Genomic DNA, 20,216 nt, shown 5'->3' with positions numbered 1-20,216 from the left:
GCTGTTGAGTCACTGACAAGCAAGCTACAATTCCTATAACCACAGAGCCTCAGCACAGAGTAAGGGGTGAGAGGGGAGAGTTGGATCATCCTATGAAGGGGGAAAGACTAGATAGTTGAGGTTAGATGTGGAATGGACTGGAACTGGAGGATCAAGCAGGAAGGGGGAAGGAAGGAATCTGATGAGGGACAACTAAAGCTAAGACCCATTGGAGGGACTATATAGACACCTACAACAGCAGAAGCTTCCTAAAATATATGCATACATGAAAATGTTCTAAATGGAATCACCAAATAATGGGGAAGACAGAGCCCCACATGGACACCATTTGTCACCAAATGAAGCTTGTTCAGGAATGGATTACATCTACTCACGCTATTGGCCAAAGGGAACCCACACACATATACACCACACACACACACACACACATATATACACACACACATATACACCACACACACACATATACACCACACACACACATATACACCACACACACACATATACACCACACACACACATATACACCACACACACACATATACACCACACACATATACACCACACACACACACATATACACCACACACACACACACACGCACACACATATACACCACACACATATACACCACACACACACATACACACACACCACACATACACATATACACCACACACACACACAACACACACGAAATTTAAAACAATTTGCTTCTGTTTATTTTGGTTTGTTTTTGAAATGGGTCTGAAATACATCGAGTTGGCCTTAAACTTGCTATGTATCTGAGGATGGCCTTAAAGACTTTAATCCACCTGTCTCTAGCCATCAAGTGCTGGACTATAGATTTGTACCACCACGCCTGTCAAGAAACCTTCTTTCATAGAGGATCTAGAACTTTGAGTCATGGCAATAAAAAAAACAATGTTCTTTCCTACTTGTTATGTATTTTAAAACTTATATACTTAATCACAAAGAAATTACAATGAATGAAAGAAAAAAGTTATTGCATCATTGGGAAAATAAAGTATTCGGGCAAATTTGGTTGGCATTTGTCAATGTTCAAAGTAAGCAGATATTTTACAACAATCTGAATGTTACAGATAATAAAATTAATATTATGTTTTCATATTGTGCAGGTTGGTGTATCACTACCATGACAAGGGAAATACTGATATACTCAACTTTAAAATCATGAAGATTTATGTTCAGGATTTTAGAGCTCCTGTTCTCTGGTCACCCAACCCTGTTGCTATTTGGTCGGTCTAGACTAGGACATCCTGACAGGAAGATATAGGGAAAGAAGCCTGTCTTAGTTAGGGTTTCTATTGCTATGAAGAGACACCATAATAATAGCAGCTCTTATAAAGGAAATCATTTAACTGGGGCTGGCTTACAGTTCAGAGGTTTAGTCAATTGTCATCATGCTGGGAAGCATGGTGGCATGCAGGCAGGCATGGTGCTGGAGAGGAAACTGAGAGTTCTGTATTTTGATCCATGGTAGCAGAAGTGAAAGCCAAACAATGCCTAGCTTGAGCATCTGAGACCCCAAAGCCCACCCCCACAGTGACACACTTCCTCCAACAAGGCCACACCCCCTGATAGTGCCACTCCCTATAGGGCAAGCATTCAAGCACATGAGTCTTTTGGGGGCCATTCCTATTCAAACCAACACAAAGCTATTCACCTCCGGATGCCTAGCAAGCTAAAAGAGTATCAGGAAGCAGCTGGGTTCCCATATCCTTTGAGAGGCATGTCCACTAGCCCCAGCTCTTGATTCTATGGCCTCCCACAGACTAAAACCTAAGTCTAGCACAGGGGACACTGAAGATGCAAATGCTGCTAAGATAAAAAGTTCAACTTTCCTTCTTTAAAAAAAAATCTCTTAGCCTGGTTATGGTGGCCCTCCCAGCATTTGGGAGACAGAGGCAGGCAGATCTCTGAGTTCCAGGCCAGCATGGTCTACAGAGTGAGTTCCAAGACAGCTGCCCAGTGCTACTACACAAAGAAACCCTGTCTTGAAAACAAAAACAAACAAGCAAAACCTCCAATGCAAGAAGTAGGCAAGAAGTTAAGGAAGAGAAATCCCATGAGAAGAAAGAGGAAGGGGGGAGAGCAAAAACACAGCCAGACACTCTGTCCTCCATCATCTACTCCTGCACGATCAGGAAGCTGCTTGAGAGGTGTGCTTAGGAGCCTTCGTGGCACAGGATAGACTTAGCGACATTTCCAATAGTGCCAATTTAGTTACAAGTCCTGTATTTTGATTAGGAATGTCTTGTCTTGGGACTAGAGGAATAGCCCAGTCAAAGTAGAACTTGGCTCACAAGTATGAGGACCTGAGTTTGTCCCTGGGAACCCACATAGAAATGCTAACATAGCACATGTTCCTGTAATCCCAATGCTGAGGAGGTGGGGACAGAAGGGACTCTGGGGCTCACTGGTCAGTCATTCTATCCCAGATCAATGAGAGACCCTTCCTCAAAACCTGTGGATGGTGTTCCTCAGGATAGCAACCTAGTTTGTCCTTAGGTTCCACATACACATAAGAAAAATAATAAAACAATCTTTCTGTAGCAAGACAAAAATTTATGACCTTGGGACCTGACCACCTTGAGCCAAGCTTACTTCTGTCTGGTCCATCATGTTCCCATGCTGTAGCCCACCCCCAGTAACTGATATTTGAAGACAACCCCACATAGATAGTATGACAGTCCTTAGTATGTTTGAGAGGGGCTTTTATTTTCTTTGCTCTGTGGGAGATATTTTACTTCTTAGAAGAGCTTTACTATCTTTTTTTTTTTTGGTTGTGAGCCTAGCCTTTAACGGCTGAGCTATCCCTCCAGCCCCTTTACTATCTTTTTTAAGCAAAGCAGCTTACCAGTTTTATTTAGAAATGGACCCTGAGTACGTCACTTGCTATCTCTGTAAGAGAGTAAACGAACAACCAGATCCTACACAACTTGCCCAAGGATATGTTTATACACTAATCTACATGGATAAGCTGTGTAGAAGAGAATCATTTTCTGCTGTGTTGATTGCATAATTATGTTAGTTCATACGCTTAAATGTCTCCATAAATATTTTCTAAAGTATGTATTACAGCCATGTCTGTAAGTCTCCCATGCACTTTGGAAGACAAAGATACCCCTTCCATCACACTTGCAATCACCCACCATGGCACCACCTGATGCTACACCGAACACAATGCTGAGGGCGCTCATCCTAGCACTGGGCAGTAGGACTGTCTCCTTTTAACACATGGGAAAGCTGAGGTGCTATAAACGGCTACAAAGCCAAAACCATAGAGCATAGTGATTCCTGTCCTTAGTCCCAGGTCTGCTGATGCCATGGTCCATGTGACTCCACACTGGCAAGAGTCCCTGCTACTGGAGCAAAGGCTAGGCTACTGAAAGAGACTCTGGATTTTATTGTCTTTGGCAATAAAAATATAAATGTGTTGCAATTAAGTAGACTAATAGAAGTTTTGTCTTCATAAACACAAATATAATTCCCTATGTCAAGTAATATTCAATAAGAAGCATGGATATGGATGAGATGAGATGGTCAGCTGTCTCCCATTAAAATGTCCATGAAGATTAAAGAGAGACAGAACCTAATGATTGCAAAAGGGAAGAGAAGATGGACCAAAATTTCCAGGCCGTCGCTTCCAAATGCACTGTCACTGAGGATAAAGCCGAAAGGAAGTTGTTGGACTCTATCATATCTCTACCATCTATCTGTCTATCCTCTCTCTCTCTCTCTCTCTCTCTGTGTGTGTGTGTGTGTGTGTGTGAGAGAGAGAGAGAGAGAGAGAGAGAGAGAGAGAGAGAGAGAGAGAGAGAGAGAGAGAGATTCTGACACTCATTCCCCCTTAGGGCACTCAACACCAAAATATAGTAATCGGACTCTTCAAAAACAGGCAAAATATTGTTTTCAAATTAGAAACCTGGGGCTGGAGGGATGGCTCCACCATTAAAGGCTAGGCTCACAATCAAAATAGAAGCCTGCCTTTCTACATCGCCTCCATCAGCTCTTTCTTTTTCATTTTTCTGTCCATTAGTAGAAGGTAGAAAGGAGACTAAGATAGTATTCTGGGAGGGGGGTTGTGTTCTGAAAAATAGTCCAATGAGCGTGAGACAGGCCTACTCTCCCATCTAGGACACTCTTTAAGGAATGCCAAGTGGCTCCCTAAGAGAGACAGAAGCAAAAAACTCAATTCTGCACCAGCCCCAGCAGAGTCGGTGAAGGCAGTTCCAACACTGAAAACACAGGAAAGTCAAATGTTCCATCCCGACCTTCAGGTCTGGCTTGGTCCAAATTAAAAGCAGAGGAGACCATGGAAACAGCCATCCTGGGTAGCTCTCCTCCCAGGCAGCACACACAGGAAGTAACAATGGAGGTTGCCTCCCTAGGCCCAGGAGGAAGAAAGCATGGTGGGGAAAAAAGACTAGGGAAGGAGACTAAGGGAAAGGTCATGGCTCTGAAAATTGTTTCTTTCAAAATTGTATAAGCATTTTACAAGACTCAATCTGCTGACAAAACCCCAAGAGCCTACATTGCATAGACACAGGTATATCCAAAAAGGGGGAAAAAACTCTGCAATGAAAGCAGAGAGATAAAGGACATTGGCCAAAATGAGAAGGGGACCCAGGAGCATAATGAAAATCTGCTTTGGGGCCAGTAAAGTTCAGAGAATTAGAAAAACTACAAAGATGAGAGAGGTAGCCATATCTTTGGTGCCAGCACTCAGTAGACGAAGGCAGAAGGTGAGGTCTACAGAATAACAAACTAGAAAAGCTCATGTAAGACATGCAGTGCAAACACAGAGACACCACACACACACAAAAGAAAACCAAAGGGAAGAGTGTTCCCACTCTGAGAAGTAAAGTTGTCTGAAACAGAGACAGTCATGAAATGAGATGCCGGGGCTGTGGTGGCACGTGCCTTTTACCCCAGCACTCGGGAGGAAAAGGCAGGTGGATCTCTGTGAGTTCCAGGTCAGCCTGGTCTACAGAGTGAGTTCCAGGACTGCACAGAGAAACCCTGTCTTGCAAAAGGAAGAAAGGAGGAAGAGGAGGAGGAGAAAGGGGAGGAGGAGGAGGAGGAGAATGAAATAAGACTGCTGTACTCTGGACCATAGAACTCACTTAATACTCTGTCAAAACTGGTATACAAATTATTAAAAACATGATGATACAGAGGTTGAAAGAGTTCATCGTGTTTAAGCTCAGTCACTATGTATGTGTGAGAAGCAAAACAAAAATATTTAAAAACACAGTCTTTTTGTTCCCAGACCCACTAAAGCATGTTTATTCAAGTAGGGACATTTTATGAAAGCATCCTTATCAAGCAGAACAAATAAAGGGTGGCCATGGCAACAGCTAAGGCTCTGCACTCACTGACCTCGGAGAGTTAGGAACCCTCTGTCCACTCTCCTCACAGCATGCCTTGAGGACAAGGCCTACTCCTTTCAAAGTGCAGAATCACTGTCTTCACTCGGAAAAGAACTTAGCTGCTGCTACCCTAGAAAGACTAAAGTCAAGGCCAAGATCAAAAACAGGGGTAGACTTGCTTTGAGTCAGTGACCTACGCTGGCACTCAGCAGGGGCAAGTGAACATTGCAGCTCCCAAGCAAGTATGTAAGGGACCAGCTGTGAGTCAGCTCCTGAATGGTCCAATCACACCCATAGGAAGAACATGAGAATGAGGGCTCTCACGACAAAAGTTGCCAAACTGTACCACTGACGGCCCATATAACAGGACAACAGAGGACATCAACAAAGAAGCTCCTGTATACCCGGGCAGGGCCATGTGAACTTATCTCAGCGTCTCAGAGTAAAGGTGGGACCATTTAAAGTTCAAGGTCAGCTTAAACATTTAGTGAGGCTGACTCAAAAATGATCAGATAGATAGATAGACAGACAGACAGATATGAACTGTTAACAGCATTGAGACCTCAGGGAATATTATTCTTCTGGATTTTTCCCAAAGAATCTCCTGGAGTACAGGCTTCAAAAAACGAGACAAAAGTGACAGAAAAATAAAACATACTTGTTGTAAAACAAAAACAAAAAAGAAAGTTTTTAAAAATAAGGAAAATGTTGAGTGTAATAGCCACATGATCAGAAAGCATATGGCATAACTAACAAAATGGAGAGGTAGAAAATGAGAAGAATATTCAAGAAAATGTTGTGTTCTCTGTTACTATCTTGCTCTAAACATTGCTGTTGTCCTGAAATAGCTAAACGGAGTAAAGCAACTGATTGTGATATGTTCCAGTTCTCTGATTTTGTGTCCTTGGGAATTGGGAATTTAGTATAAGAAAAGAAGACAGAGACATAAAGTAAGAGATTTTAAGAAAAATTAATTATCCTATAAATGAATTTTGTGGAACCTATGAGGTGTTTGTCTTTGGAGCTATGCACACGTGTGTGTGTGTGTGTGTGTGTGTGTGTGTGTGTGTGTGTGTGTGTGTGTATCTGTGTGTGTTGTTTACCTCTCAGCACACTGGAGAGATCTAGGATGAATGACTTCCTAGCCAGCACTGGATACATCTCATATTTATATTCTTAAAATACCATTTCCAAAAGAAACCTGAGCATTTTTTCAGTAATAGCAGACTCTAAACACAGGGCAGGAAAGGTTCCATGGACCAGGAAAGGTTCCATGGACCTAGAACAAACTGTCACACTGTAGCTATTCAGAGAAGCAGGTGTGGGAATAGGGAGGAGCTATTGTGTTGTCTGACATTAAGCCCCTTATTTTTTCTACTTGTTCCTAAGACAAAAGATGCCCAAGCCAAGCATGATAGTATACACTAGGACTTGAGAGGCTGAGGCAGAAAGATTGCAGGCTCAAAACAGCCTAGGCTGCAAATACTGTCTCAAAATATTCCAGTCCCCATTTAGATCCTGGCTGCATCCTCTGCAACTTCCCTACATTCATCTTGCCCGTTTTGTCATTTCACAATTCCTTGACAGCTAACCATTAGATGTCTGCTTTATTTTTGGTACACATGGGGTTATTTGTAAATCTGGGCTTCTGCAAGTCACCACACAGAGTTTAAGCCTTGTTTTAATTATTTTAACTATTCAAGTCACTTTTCATTTCTCAAAGTGACTACCACCCATTCATTCTTCACCTTGGTCCACCTGGGAAACCTGTTTGCCTTCCATTAAAGAATAAAAAAAAACTATAGATTCACCATCACCCAAGCACATGACAAGCTAGAAAGAGCAGCACTAAACTTATGTCAAAAATAATCAGACAGTGGGCAAAATCTTGGCTGTTCTACAACTGACCAATGACTGATTGTATACATAACCCAAGGGAGAAAGCAAGCTGTCAAAGACAGATGGGACACCAAAACCTATTCACCATGGCAGAGTCCCCATAAAGGCCAGTGAGAACTCAGTGAGATTTCTGAGTTAACTACCCAGAGCCAGCTTCTATTAGCACAATATCATGAGCCTATGAAATCACCTGAGAGCTCACCAGGAAGACTGAAGGCAGCAGGGAGACCTTAGCAATCCTCCCTCAGACCCATGGCAGGACAGAGAAAGTAGAAAATACAGGAAAGAACAAACACCAGAGTTCTTCCTCCCTTTCTGACCTTAGGGGACCAATGCTCTAAAGTACTGGGAGGGAGGCCACACCTCATCACCTCAGGACATAGGTCAGCCTGAGGTAAAGGTGTAAGAATGCTCACCAATGTCTCTAAATGCAGGAGAGATCTATGATGGGAGCTAAGCCAGAACTACAGAACATGTTCCTTCCAACCACCAGGCTGCCAGGCATTAAACAACATCAGTTTTCTCCTGAGATGATTCAGAACCACAAAGAGATACTCCACCAAAAGGAATCACTGGCAATTTTCGGCACAAAATTCAAAACAACATTAGAGTCATTTGAAACCAAGAGTTTAGTCAAAATGGGGAAAGAAACAAAGCCCTAAGCCAAATAAGCCACTAACTGTACTGACTCAACTTGCAACACTAGTAAAAGACATGTCAAGTCTGTTTTCAGGAACAAGTACCATTTACATCTGTGTACTGTGAACCTTTTATCAACTTGACATAAGCCTGAACACTCCTGGGAAGAAGGAATTTCAACTGAAAAACTGCCTGTATCAGAATGACCTAGGACATGCCTATAAGGCATTTCATTCATTGCTAATTGATGTAGGAATGACCAGCCCACTGTGGACAGTGCCATCCCTAGGCAGGTAGTTCTGAGTTGTATTAAAGGTAAAAGAGTAAGTAGAGGAAGCAAGCTAGGAAGTGGAAAGCCTCTGCTGATTCAGTTTCCCCAAGCTCATGCCTCGCCTTACCTCAGTGATGGACTGTCACCAGTAAGTGAAATAAACCCTTTCCTCCTCAAGTTGGATCTGATCAGGGTTTGATCACAGCAATAGGCAAACTAGAAAACTAAGACTTTATTGTTCTCAACAGAATGCTTGACTCTGGTCCAAAAATGGAAAGACACACAAAGAAGTGAAGGAAAATAATTTACCATCAAGGAAAAAAGCAACCAGCCCAACACAAGCAGACTTAGCAATAACACACTGATGGGGGTGTGTCAGACAGAATAACTAGTCACTTCACTCATTGTTCTCATATAAATATGAGGAATTTCTGTGATACAGGTACAAAGGCAGCAGAGAGATAGATGTCATGAGAAAACAGGCAAAATGATAGAATTTTTAAGGCTCTTTAAAAATTGTGTTATGCATGTGTGTCTGTGTGTGTGGGTCTGCACTTGTGCATGCAGCTTCCTGTGTAGGCCAGAAGGGGGCATGAGATTTTCCCAAGGCTGTAATTACAGGTGATTGTGAGCCACTCACCTAAGTGCTGGGGACTGAAATCAGGTCCTTTGCAAGAGTGTTGGGGCCCATAGAAGTGGCTCCATTCCATACTGCCTTAAGGTCAGAGAGCTCAAACCTATCCTTTCTCTTTCAAGTTTAAAGGCCTAAGGCCTAAAAGTCAAAGGTGTGGCTACTGAAGGATGTTTGGTCTAAGGTGTGGTCACTGAATGTCTTACCTAGATAACAGAATACTTGATCTAAGGTGTGGTTACTAAATGTCTTATTCCTCAAGGCCAGATAACAAGAGGTTTGATCTACGGGGTAGTTACTAGATGTTTTGAAAATTAAGGAAGCAATTTTGTCTGTTTGTTCCTTGTATCATTGGTGAGGAAGCTCTTTTGTCTTTCACCCCATTTTTGTTGGGTTATATAAGAACTTTGAACAATAAACTCAGGGTGGATCCCAATATTCACTGGATGCCCTGCAGACTCTATCTTATCTGTAGCTACTCTTGGAGAGAACTACAGTTACAAGGGAGCCCATGTCTTTTTCTTATCTCTATGGGCAACAGGTGTACACATGGTATTCATATACACATGTAGACATACCACTTATACATATAAAATAAAATAATTCTTAAAATAAAAATAAAAGATAGGTCACACATTTCCAACATACAATGACACAGAATGATAATCCCCATGCCAAAATAGAAGAATGGGAGTAGAGCAAGGGATAATCAGACTAATGCAAGACTGACCCAGCAAGGAAAACACAACTTCTGCAAATCCAGGTCCTTCAGGCTTGTGATGGAATCCTCTGATGTATAAAAGGATTTGGTAGTCCCATCCTTTCAACCCACACAGCACATAAAGTCTCTCTCTCTTGGACAAGCTCCATTCTGTACATACAGCTTTCCTTAGTGTATGTTCCATGGTTCTGGCATCCTCAGTATCCTGGGGTCTTCATTGTAATATATGCTTTACCCTTATAGCTTTATAAAGTTCCTTTGCAGGGCCTTCTTGCAAGGACTCCAACACTGCCAAACATTGCCTGGACCCAAAAATTCTGGCCAAGAATATCATATATCATAAATATACACAAAGAAAATTTTCTTGACAAAGAAAAAAATGATATTTTTTCATATTGTAGTATAGAGTTCATCATCTGCCAACAAAGCACTTTTCATGTGTAAATACTAGCAGTGAAACTTATAGTCTTTGTTATTATTATAATATGCCCTGTATATCAGAGACCCTAAAGCAAATCACCTACCTTTCCCATCTAATGGAAGACCCATGGGATATTTATGATCAGAAGCTGGCATTTCTCCTATGACTGCTTTAAGGTATCTTTGTAAAGTGAATCCCTAAGAGCTCAGATTGTGATGGTTATCTATACTGAGACAGCATTCAATTCCCCTGTTCCTATTTGATGCCTGCCACTCACCTAAGGTGATGGTTCATTTATGTGTCAACTTGGCCGAGGCAAGGCTTGTCCAGATACTTAGTTAAACATATTCTAGATGTTTCAATGGAATTGTTTTTGATATATTTAGTGTTTAAGTCATCAGAATGCCGTCTCTATCTTGGGTGGACCTCATCATCTAAAATGAAGCAGCAAGTGCCCTGTAATAACTCAATACATGATGGCAGATCAGGTATAGGTAGACCAACAGGTAAGTAGGTAACTGACAGGTAGGTGACAGTATTTAATTGAACTATGTTGTAATAATATTTAAAGAAACATACCTTAGTTAAAATTGCTTCACATTCAGAACAGAAAGAATGCTCCTCCTATTGTAATTATGTCTGTGATGGTTAATATTGTAACTTTTTATGCCATCTGTATTTTGTCTTTAACTTTTATCCTCTGGTTTGAATAGATGTGCCTATAGTTTTACTGTTATTTTGATTTATCTTGGTTAGTAGTTTTAAACTTCTGGAGTATGTGATTCCTTTAGAATTTTTTTTGATGTTCATACACTTTGAGAAAGTTTTTGCTATTATCTTTGAAAATATTTAGTTCAGATCTTTTCTTGTTCTTTCCTTCTAGGCTTTATGTTTTATATCTCCCCCAACCCAGTCAGTATCCTAGATTCTTAGAATTTTTCTTTTTTTTAATGTTTTATTCTGTCTTTTGGTGTTTTGCTTTGAGGAGTTTTTATAGACCTACTTTCATGTTTACCAATGTTTTTCCCACTTGTGCTGTATCTGTGGACAAATCAATAAAAAACACACTGTTTTTAAACTTTTAAAAATTTATTATTTTTTTGTTTTCAATATATCCCAACCACAATTTCCCCTTCTCCACTCCTCCCAGCTCTCCCCATCCCCACCAAATCCACCCCTCCTCTGCTTCCCTTCAGAAAAGAAAAGACTTCCCAGGGATATCAACCAAACAATAAGATACAATAAGACTAGGCACAAACCCTTGTATCAAGACTGGGTGAGGCAATACAGTAGGAGGATAAGGGTCTTAAGAAGGGGCAAAAGAGTCAAGACATCCGCACTCCTACTGTTAGGAGTTCCACAAAACCCCAAGCTAAACGATCACAGCATATATGCAGAGGACCCAGCACAGACCCCTGCCAGCTCTACGATTGCCACTTCCATGTCTATAGACCATATTCCCCTGGTTTCCCTGACCCCTCTGGCTCCTACAACTTTTCCTATCCCTCTTCCACAGGGTTTTCTGAGCTCCAAGGGCAGGGACTTGATGGAGAGCTCCAATTTGGGCTCTTTCTCTGCTGGTGCCAGTGGTGGTGGTGCCGGTGCTGGTGCTGATGGTGGTTTGGGTGGCTAAAATATGTCTCCAGCGTTTCTCTTCTTAAGCTTATTACTCCATTATCTGCACACCTGCTGACAATCTTAAGCATAAAACTCCATGAATAAAAATGACCCCATTACTGGTTTTACACAAATATTCTTCCATGAAAAATTACTTGTCTATTAAATATTGGTCCCTGTACTTACATTGAACTCCTACTTACGTGTGAGGATTCGTTGGGCCATTTTGACAAACTCATGTAATTGGTTGTGTATATTTTTATTGTTAATAAGTTTAATATTTCCTGGCAACATTCCCAGCCACAGGTTTTCATCAGTATGGAAATTCAATTTTCCACCAAGAAGCACAATCTGATTTGTGGCTGTGTTTCTTGTTTTATGTACAGCCTTTATTCTGTATCAACAAAAGTGGGTCAGAGTATAAATCTACATAATCAAATTTTGCTTTAATTTTCAGGGGGAAAATTTATAAATGCTAGAACACTTTGCTAAATGCTTCGGTCATCTTCTCAATAGTCACAGAAAACTTAATGAGATTCTACACAGGAGCGTGGAGACAATGGTCAGCATAATTATGTCTGTTATGCCAATTATTCCTTTTCCACCTTCATGTGAGAGAGGAAACATTATGGTGTTAGTATTTTTTAAATGGAATTCAGTCAACAAACCTTTATTTAACAAGAAAAAAAATGATCACGGGCATATGATGTGTTTACAGGGATAGCAACTCACTAAGCCTGGGAGAAAAAGTCAAGAAAAAGTACAGCATTCCTATGTAACTGCTGAGTTATCTGTCTGCTCTGCATTTAGTATTCACAATAGAGAAGTTACTGTTCATCACAGCTGGGATAACTTGGCCTTCCAAGTGTGGGAACTGGGACACTAAGAGAAAATTAGCCTTATTTTAATCTACCTCCACTTCTGAATTATTACTTTAAATTTCATACATGTGTACAGTGTAGTTGATCTTTCTTTGGACCTCCAGCTCCTAAATAATGACATGGAGACTTATTATTCATTATAAAAGCTTGTTCTCAACTAGTTCTTACAACTTAAATTAACCCATTTATATTAATCCACATTGTGCCACATGGCACATTACATCTCAATGCTGTACATCCAACTTCTTCCAAGTCTTGCTAGTGAATCTCCCACTTAACATTTTTCCCAGAGTTCCTGTCTCTGCTTGGAAGTTCCACCTATCCTCTTCTGTCTAACTATTGGCCATTCAGCTCTTTATTAAACCAATCAAAAGGTGCGTTAGGCAGGTAATGAAAAATAGAAGTACATATTCACACAGTATGATCAAATATCCCTAAACAGTACAGTGTATTTTTATTGTATCCATCTCCATTATTCTGCTGTAGAATAATCCTTCTGTACACTGTGTAAATTACACTGTGGTTGGTTTAATAAGGAAGCTAACTGGCCAATAGCTAGACAGGATAAGGTTAGGTGGGGAAATCAGACTAAGGACCCTGGGAAGAAGAAGGGTGGAGTCAGAGGAGTCTTGAGCCAGACACAGAGGAAACAGGACATGTAGAAAATAAGGTAACAATCATGAGCCATGTAGTAGAGCTCAGATAAGAAATATGGGTCAATTTGAGTTGTAAGAGTTAGCTAGTAACAAGCCTGGGCTATCAACTGAGCATTTATAATTAGTATTAAGCCTCCATGGCGGTTATGTGGGAACTGGTGGGTGGGAAGGAAAAGCCCGCCTACATTTTCCCCTTCTCCCACTCCCACTGAGCTTATTGCCAGCAATCCCTCATCCTATGTTCATCTTTTCTAACTTGGCATAAAGTCATTTTTTTCTGGATTTCATTTTAAAACTGACACTTTAAAGGGAACTGGATTTATCTAAAAGTGCCGGGGAGGAAGGATTAAAGAAAGACATTATAGGTTCTGTCATTGTTCCAAACAAAGTCAACTGAGGTGATCTGATGGTATTTAAAGTATCTGAATACCCATAGGAAGCTCTAGAGGATGAGCTAACCATGACAGTTGACCATTCTGCCTATACAATGGCAAGGGTTTGTTTTCTTTTGGGTTTTCCTTACTTATGTTTGCCAAATGTAAGATCCACAGCTAAGATTCAGACTTTTCTGAGCAAGCTTCAAAGAGTAATGTTTGAAGAAAGGAGCAATAAATCTATACCTATGTATGAATGAAGGCAGCATTTCCTAACCCAAAGAGACCAACTTTAAGGATAAAGTAAGACAGCCTTGGTCCAGCAATGAACTCCCAGTGATAAGAGACAGAAGGATTTGAATATGGCTGAGAATCTGCCGTGCTGGATAAAAGATACAGGAGAACAGGAGTTTCTGTTCCCTGCAGTATCCCACCAACCTTGGGACTAGGCTAGGGTAAGGGACAGATAGATTGCCCTAGGAAAGGGAAATAGAATAGCTGAGGACGGATGGCAGCATGGAATTGGAGGATCAAGTAGGGGGATAGAGGGAAGAGGGGACAAGGGAGGGAATATGGAGAGAGATAGCCAAATTTAAGGGCCATTTGAGGGGTAGCATGGAAACCTAACACAGTAGATTCTCCCTAAAATTTTTACATATATGAAGATGATCTAAATGAAATTGCCAAATAATGGGGGAGGCAGAACACCAACTGGAGTACTAGGATTGGGTTACATCTAAATGAGTTGTTGGGCAAAAGGGTCCCACGGGAACCCCAAGTTAACCCAGGCTGTTGCCAAAACTTTGGGCTGCTCTCCATGAATGTTCCAGCATCTTTGGTAAAGGAAGGTACTGTGCAGGCTACCAAAGGAGAAATGTAAACACCAACCCAGCCACAGGCCCTTTGATATTCAATGATACCTGCCTGCAAGAGGGGTGTATGGGAGGTGTGGGGGTGCATGCATGTGTTTGTGTCTGTGTCTGTCTTCCTCAACCTCTCTGAACCTGGAGCTCCCTCATTCAGTTAAACTGACTAACCAGAGGGCTGATTCTCTGGCACTGAGATTCCAGGCATGCCGCTCCATACTCAGCTTTTTACAAGATTCAGGGGATACCAACACACATTAAGCTCTTTACCACTGAGCCATCTCCCAAGCCCCTACACCTGGGAGATTTTGTTTGTTTTCAGTTCTGTTTCCTTTTTGTTTATTTGCTTGTTTGTTCGTCTGTGGGGTTTGGGGGGGAGACTTAGGAGTTTGGTTTTCTGTTTTGTTTTGATTTTTTAAGGTAAAAGTTCAGGTTGAGTTTATGGTGAGATGAGACTACTAGAAACTACTGGAAACATCTTATCTATTAAAAGAGCGACAGCAGTCAGGACAAGGGAAATTCTCCACTTTCAGAAGCTGCACTCTATGCTGAAGTCTTATGTATAGTCCAACATTTCAAAAGGTTCCTTGAGTAGCTCTACTGCCCACAGAAGCCACAAGCTTCTGGGTGTGGCTTTTCAAGGCAGGGTTTCTCTGTGTAGTCCTGGCTGTCCTGCAACGTGCTGTGTAGACCAGGCTGACCTCAAACTCACAGAGATCCACCTGCCTCTGCCTCCCGAGCACTGGGATTAAAGGTGTGTGCCACCACTGGCTGGCCAACACTAGAAACATTTAATTAGATGAGTAAAATTAAAGGCTTGGTTCACAGCAAGAGTGGAAATGTAATCTGGATGTTTCAGTGTCAGAAGGGTTGTCATTTAGAAGGATATGTTTTGTTCTGTATCACATCAGAAGGCTGACCTGGAGTGGTGAATAGAAAGAACACAGAAGTGATGTCACCTTAATATGGACAGAAAATTTCTAATGCTCGGGGCAGCTAAAATGCGAGTGAAACTGGCAGGTCAATTTTCTTTCCATTAAACCCCCACTGAGCCCTCACTCAGAGCTTTCCAGATCCCTCCGTTGTTCTGAGCTCGGCTCCAGTCCCTGGAGCGTGTGAAAGAGGGGAGAAGGGTGTGAGAGTCAGCGCCATGCCCTCTGTCCTAGACTCCCGGCACTTTCCCTACAAGTTACCTCCCACCCCGACACCCACCCTGAGCAGTGCCAAAGTCTCATTCCACCAGGTCACTGCTCTTTTTTGTTTCTGTCTTTCTCCCTGTTTTGAAGAATCCTGAGGTTCTTGGGGTTTTGCAACTGTTGGTTTGACATGAGATCTTTCTAGGTTGCCCAATCTGGTCTTAAATTCATAAACTCAAGTATCTTGCTGCCTTCGCCTCCCAAGTTCCTAGGAATCCACTGGCACACCACCACATCCTGCTATTATCTTTTTTGTTGTTAAACTCTACTGAATTCCAAATGCTTTCCTGCTTTAACTTGTGTCTCATTATAGCACAGCTAGCCCAAAACCTGTAGCAAACCCAAAAAAATGTCTTCAAATAATTCCATGTGGCTCTGCTTAGCTTTACTGCTTCCTCTGATAGCAAACTGAAATTTGCACAAAGACATGCCTGATGGTGCACCCCTCAAACAGCCCACTAAGTGATGCTACCCGTGAGTTTTAGTCTTTTTTACAACCCTACCAGGAACAGTGTGCGAGTGTATAACGTGTGTGTGTGTGTGTGTGTGTGTGTGTGTGTGTGTGTGTGTGTGTGTACTGGTCAGTTCTATGGACCTTTCTGAGGCAGATACACTTTAAGATCACTAGGCTCTCTAGGCAAAATTGGGTCCAGAGAAGGATCAGATATCTAGCACAGAAGTTAACACAAACAGCCACATAAGACTAAACTTTTCTCAAGAGCTTCCCAGGAAAACATCAATCAGTGCCTCAGAAAACAGCACACTGCTTAGGGGTCTCCAGGTCCCCCCCATCTTGGTCCCTCCACCCTTCCACCCAACAAAGATCAATGTATATACATGAGACAAGACTGAAATAGACCTACAGGGCAAAGGCAAAAGAGCACTGGTCATCTCATCCATTTAATGGATGCATAGAATCAAACCAACTTACTTTTTAATTTCGTGAGTGAATAGAAGAGCAGAATGCTTTTCTAAGAATAGATTTATATTTTAAAAAGTACAATCCCCATAATGTCTATGAACACTTCATTCACAGTACCCAATTGAAGAAATACAAAGAAGAAAAGAAAGAAGAGAGACCTTCCTCCACACAAAAATGTGACCCTAAAATATGTTTTCAAAAATCAGAATCTCTTACAGTTAAGAGATTGTATAATACATATTCTATAAGCACATAATATAGTTATATAATTTCCTAATCTAAACTTGTTTCTTGGCAAAGCCACATTAGTGTTTTTATATCTATTTTGAATGTAGATATGGTATTAACAATAAGACGAAGAACAGCTTAGGGCGAGAGAAATGGTTCAGCAGCTAAAAGCCCTTGCTGCTTTTGCAGAGGACCAGAGTCCAGTGCCCAGCAGCCACACTGTGATTCACATACGACTGGAATTTCAGTTCCAGAGGAGCCCAACACCTTCTTCCAAGGTTCCTTCACACATGTGGTTCACATAATTCACACAGACAAGCATACATATACATAAAGTAAGTAGGTAAGTAATTCTTTAAAAAAATAGCTTGTATGTTTTAAATGTCTCATGTATTCCAGTTACTTCCTCAATTAGAGTTTAGAATGATGCCATGAGTTAAGTGTCACTCATCTTCACCACCACCATCACCACCTCTAACATATGCATGACAAAACTGAACCTCAAGCTACTGATTGTTGCTGAAGGATTTAAGACAGACTTTAGGATGCACACTCCTCTCACTTGAACTGCTACCTGCTCATTCTTCTGAGATCACCCATCACAAGTTCTAGCAGGAACCTGAACCTGTCAGCTCTGCAGTGCGACGACAGAATGTGGGTCCCTCTTCCATGCCCTTGCGATGCCGCATTTTTAAGACCATGTGTCCAGAGTTCCAAATCAGACACCAGGAGCACATCATGAAGAACATGGATGCCTGCCTCCTGTGATGTGATCAGATGCTAAGCAATGAAAATGCACACGCCCCTTATTGTAAGCCAGACAATTGTGAGGAAAGCACTAATAAACTGTTAGGAAGGAGGGGGTGAAGCAGCTCGGACCCATGAGAGGAAATTCCTAGTTGAAAAGGTCACTTAGAGATGAACTCTTGATGTTGTCACAGCTCCTCGTTCAAAAGTGAATATACAACTTGAGTGGGTCAAGTTAAGTCATGTTGTCCATTTATACAGTTGGTAGATCTAATATTGTGAAAGATTGCTCCCTTATACAGTCCTGTCTTCTTCTCGAATGACGGAAGAGGACAGTCAAACCTCTGGAGTTCTATTTATCAGTGTCTAAATCCTCATGATCAGTCCCTAGATCCAAAAATACCACCTTAAGGAGTAAGAATGAATTTCAGGGATTGGGTATACTCGAATTGAATCCATAGTACAGAGTATTTGTCAAAACCCTTGCCTTATTTCACGCTTGTTTGACGAAGTTTGAACTTACTGGAGAAACTGTCAATTCCGGCCATCTTCCTCAATACCACTGCTGAAGTCCAGGAAACAAATCACAAGCACAAATCATAAGCATAAGATCAAGGGAGGTAGGGGCCTTCTCCCAGCCCTTAGGGAAGGATTTGACACTCCCAAGAGAGTAGAGGAAGATGGGCTTTACTGAGGACCACTGCAGCAGGTTCACAGGTGACTACAATGAGATGCTGAAGTGAAGGAAAGAGATTGGGCTCCACTCCAAATACAGAGTGCTCAAGTGGAAACTCATAGCCAAGGAGCAGGAAGGGGTCAGGGGATGGAAAAATACTAAGACTCAACAGCGGGAGTAAGGATGATTCTGGGCAAACAGACATAATCAGATTCCAGATGCACAGTTCAGGATAATGAGACTTCAACCATTTAAAGGGTGGGGCTGCAACCTGATATCCAGGTGATCAAAGGCTAGAGCCAAGGCCTCTTGCTAAGTTGGCTTAGCAGGTTTCCTGCTAGAACTGTGTTTCCATGGAAATGTCAATGGGCCTAGATAGAAGCACTCCTGTCTCGAGAAAAGAAAATTCAATAGTTACAGGTGAAATATTTAGAAAGACACTGAGAAAAATAATGGCTAATATTTGAAAGCAAGTACCATTCCTGTCTTACCTCCAGTGATGGAGACTTCACCTGCTGCCCATGTTCCTATGGGTTTGGGAAGTAGATACTGAGATGCAAAGGGTCTGAAGGAATAACCAACCAGTTAGGAACAAATCACCCAGAGACAGCCCAGCTGGGGGCTCATGAATATGAATGAGCCGTCAGAGGCATCTGAAAAATACAAATGAGAACGCCTCCCTCCTTAAACTTCAGAAAACAGAAAACAGCAAAAAAGGATTCTTCGGGGACCTGATAAGTAGCCAATCCCTAATTAAGTAAATGTAACAAGACAGCAATTGAAGAATGGAAAAATACAGGGCCCAGAGAACTGATCCTGGCTTGGAGCATTCCACATGAATGAGAAGTAACTTCACAGCACTGGGCTTAATTGCCTACTGGGTTACCACATGGATAGCTTTTGTATGGGCATATTTTCTAAATACAAATGGGCAGGAACCAAAAGGCAACAAGTGGTTTAAATATCTTTGTTTTCTCCTAATTCAGTTAAAAGGGTATTTTCAAAAATATTTCCTTCGGTTTAAAACAAAAATCTGTATTTTATAGAATAAATGTTGTTTTCTGGGGAACTGTCATTAGTGTTTGAGGATGGGTGGTTTGGTTTTGTTTTAATGTACTCATCTATCCAAGCAAGCACTCAGTGTCTCCTCTGAGTGAGACACTGGCAACATAAGAGACCTCATCTTTGTCTCTTAGCAAAGTTTAATAGAGGCAATAAAAACTATTCCCTCCAGTTTCTAGAAAGTCCCAGATCAAAACATCAGTAGATTCTTGCCTAATGAGAATTCGTTTTCTGGGCCATGCTCAGTGCCCTTCACCCATGACTTAACAGAGTGGCAGGGCTGGGGGAGGGGGTCTCTTCTAAATTTAAAAGAAATTATGGTTAGAACAATATAAGTAGAACAAATTGATATAAACATGAGGACACTAATCCCATTCCTAATGGTCCCAGCCACAGGATTTAACACCTATCACAGACCACGCCCATCACACTGTCCGTTTAGCAGCTGTGTGAATTGAACTTATGAACAGGGAGGTCCAAAAACTATTCAGTCCATTCAACTCCCACCAAATGTGTGCCTACTGTGTGCAGCTTATAGGCAAAGTTGTTTCATTCTCAGACCATTTTTAGAAGAGCTCAAAGTGTCAGCCGGGCGGTGGTGGCGCACGCCTTTAATCCCAGCACTCGGGAGGCAGAGGCAGGCGGATCTCTGTGAGTTCGAGGCTGGGCTGGACCGACAGCCTCCAAAACAATACAGAGAAACCCTGTCTCGTAAAAAAAAAAAAAAAAAAAAAAAAGAAGAAGAAGAAGAGCTCAAAGTGTCTGACTTTCCCAAGTTCCTAAGCCAGTAATGGTGTGCACTCCTCTGATACCAGCATTTCAGGAGTCAGAAGCAGAAGTGACATTTGATCAAGGCCAGCCTTGTCTATACAGTGGGAGCTATGAGAGCCCATGCTACACAGTAGGACCTTTTCAAAAGAAACAAAGTTCTCATGTTTAAGGAGACAGATGGATTTAAACCCAATCTTGCTTCCAAAGCTCCTGATCTTGCCACATGCTGAAGTGCCTCACAA

At 41.7% G+C, this 20,216-nt stretch overlaps 1 long non-coding RNA gene across 1 annotated transcript in view; it reads right to left on the bottom strand.

The window, feature by feature from the left end:
* Nucleotides 1-18,739, bottom strand: part of LOC121142318 — a 55,138-nt gene extending 36,399 nt beyond the window's left edge. Inside the window, exon 1 of the long non-coding RNA XR_005879300.1 lies at nucleotides 18,633-18,739. This is a non-coding gene — a long non-coding RNA (uncharacterized LOC121142318). The remainder of the gene's footprint in view (nucleotides 1-18,632) is intronic.
* Between the last annotated feature and the right edge of the window lie 1,477 nt (nucleotides 18,740-20,216).

This window comes from Mesocricetus auratus, unplaced genomic scaffold (genome assembly GCF_017639785.1).
Source record: "Mesocricetus auratus isolate SY011 unplaced genomic scaffold, BCM_Maur_2.0 Super-Scaffold_100009, whole genome shotgun sequence".
Lineage (NCBI taxonomy): Eukaryota > Metazoa > Chordata > Mammalia > Rodentia > Cricetidae > Mesocricetus > Mesocricetus auratus.
This window is presented reverse-complemented; position numbering and strand designations above follow the sequence as displayed.